The sequence below is a fragment of the Chlorocebus sabaeus genome, chromosome 12, assembly GCF_047675955.1.
Source record: "Chlorocebus sabaeus isolate Y175 chromosome 12, mChlSab1.0.hap1, whole genome shotgun sequence".
In the NCBI taxonomy this organism is placed as follows: domain Eukaryota; kingdom Metazoa; phylum Chordata; class Mammalia; order Primates; family Cercopithecidae; genus Chlorocebus; species Chlorocebus sabaeus.
The window spans coordinates 81831561-81833969 of NC_132915.1; the positions used below are offsets into that span (position 1 = coordinate 81831561).

Sequence of the window (2409 nt, forward strand, 5' to 3'; positions counted from 1 at the left end):
ACTCCACTGGATGATCAGGCAATATTTTGATGGAGGTGATGCTTGAACTCATTCTTTAAAGGACAAGTAGAGTTAGGGGAAGCAGGCAAGGGGAAAGGGGCATTCCAAGCAGAAGAGATATTGTAAGTAACATCATGGAAAACTGAGAGCACATGGTGAAACTGTATAGGTGGCGTGGCTTGAGCAAATTGTGTGACTGTGATACAGGAGAGTCCTCATACCCCCTACTAATGATGACATTTAAGTAAAATAAAATTAGCTCTTATTTTTAACCCTCTTCTGTGGTAGAATTCTTGAAAAGCTGAGAAGAATAAAATCATATTCTATGTCATTTAATCAGAACCAAATACAAGGAGAGGAAACTCAATGGAAAATTTTCATCCATTCAATTCTTTCTTAGTAGTTATTATTTGCTGAGGGCAATGGTTATTAATAGGAACAGTCAAGGAATAATTTCTCGATTATTCTCAGCTGATTTTCCTGGCGGTATTTCATTCATATTGGAAGAATGTTAATTCCATTTTTCATAAGATAGGGGAGCATGACCATCTGTGTCAAGAAGAAACGAAACCTCAAAGAGTTCCAAGTTAGTTTGGATCAGTTTCAGGAAATCCTGACTTTTATTTGATGTGGCCCATAAGTCCAATTATTATACTCACAAGAAAGGCTCTTCAAAGACTGGCTATTAGCCTCATTTTACATTCAGGGACAGGAAATGACAAATCTTAAAACAAGGACACAGGACTTTTAGAACTGATGTCACTGAGAGTCTCTCTCTCTTATCTTTCTATCCTTCTTTTTGATCTGCTTCCTTCCGCTTTGCCCATTCTTTTTTTTTTGTCCCCCTATTTTTTTTCTTAATTTATATCTTATGCCTACCAGTGTTTCCCTAGGTAGTTTAATATTTCTAATGGTGATACTTGTATTTATGACACTTTCCCTAAAAAATATTTCAAATAATTCTTCAGATCATTCACTTCCCAAGGATTGTCAAATAAGTTCCTTTTATGGCTTCTTACACACTCCTATGTTTGACAGAGCCACACCTGAAATGGTAGGATTATTGTCTTTGCGTCACTCAGATGCAAGTCTTGTGGAGGATTCAGTCTCTCCCTGGCCCTGCCCTGTGAGATAGTTTTAACAGAAATGTGTATGAAGACGTGCACGGCAGAATTACCAGATCAGCCAGTGACTCAAAGCTAAGATCATAAATTACAGACTCTATATCCAAAATGATCTCAATTGGTTGGAATGCTGGTATGAAATCAATAAAGCAAAATTTAAATCAGATGTAAAGGCTGGGTGTGGTGGCTCACACCTGTAATGCCAGCACTTTGGGAGGCCAAAGCCAGCTAATCACTTGAGGTCAGGAGTTCAAGACCAGGCTGGCCAACATGGTGAAACCCCGTCTCTACTAAAAGTACAAAAATTAGCTGGGTGTCACGGCACATGCCTGTAATCCCAGCTACTCAGCAGGCTGAGGGAGGAGAATTGCTTGAACCCAGGATGCTGAAGTTACAGTGAGCCGAGATTGCATCACTGCACTCCTGCTTGGATGACAGAGCGAGACTCTCTCAAAAAAAAAAAAAAAAAAAAAAAAATTGGAGGAGACCTGCTAGGTCTCAGAATTATAGCAATAGTTTCAGTTGACCTCATCTCCCTCCTACTTGTGTTCCCCTCTCTGCCCAGGTCCTTCTGTCCTTGTGAGTTCTGAAATGAGTCCAAACTTCTCCCATCACAGTCCTTCTCTCTAAGTATACAGATTTATCTTTCTGTTGTGATTGAAGTATGGACTGAGTTGGCTCTATGAGAGTACGATCTGTGTTGCTGCACAGAGTCCTGCACTTAAATGGACCCCATGCTCAGTTTCATGCCTCCTTCTGGAAATTCTTCTTTTCTTTTCTTTTCTTTGTGCTCACTTTGGCAGCATATATACTAAAATTGGAACAATACAGAGAATTAGCATTGTGTCTGAGCAAGCATGACACACAATTTCATGAAGCATTTCATATTTTTATTTGTAAAAAATAAAATTTTTTAAAAAGTTAAAAGTAATTTTATTTAATTGGCAAATAAAAATTATACATATTTATCATGTACAAAATGATGCTTTGATATATGTGTACATTATAGAATGGTTAAATCAAGCTAATGAACATATTCATTACTTCACATGATAATAATATTTTTGTGGTGAAGACACTACAAATCCACTCTCTTGGCTATTTTTCAAGTATGCAATACACTATCGTTAACTATAGTTACCATGTTGTGCAATAGATCTCTTGAAACTCCTTGAAATTCTTAACAATTTTTGCATTTTTTTTTTTAGAGACAGAGTCTTACTATGTTGTCCAGGCTGGTCTTGAACTCCTGGACTCAAGCTATCCTCCTGCCTCAGCCTCTCGA

The 2409-nt window shown here is 37.8% G+C and overlaps 1 non-coding gene across 1 annotated transcript; it reads left to right on the forward strand.

Moving 5' to 3' along the window:
* Window positions 1-1911: 1911 nt before the first annotated feature.
* Window positions 1912-2016, forward strand: LOC119619253 (U6 spliceosomal RNA). Its single transcript, XR_005235659.1, has one exon. It is a non-coding gene; the product is annotated as a U6 spliceosomal RNA (small nuclear RNA).
* Window positions 2017-2409: the final 393 nt, after the last annotated feature.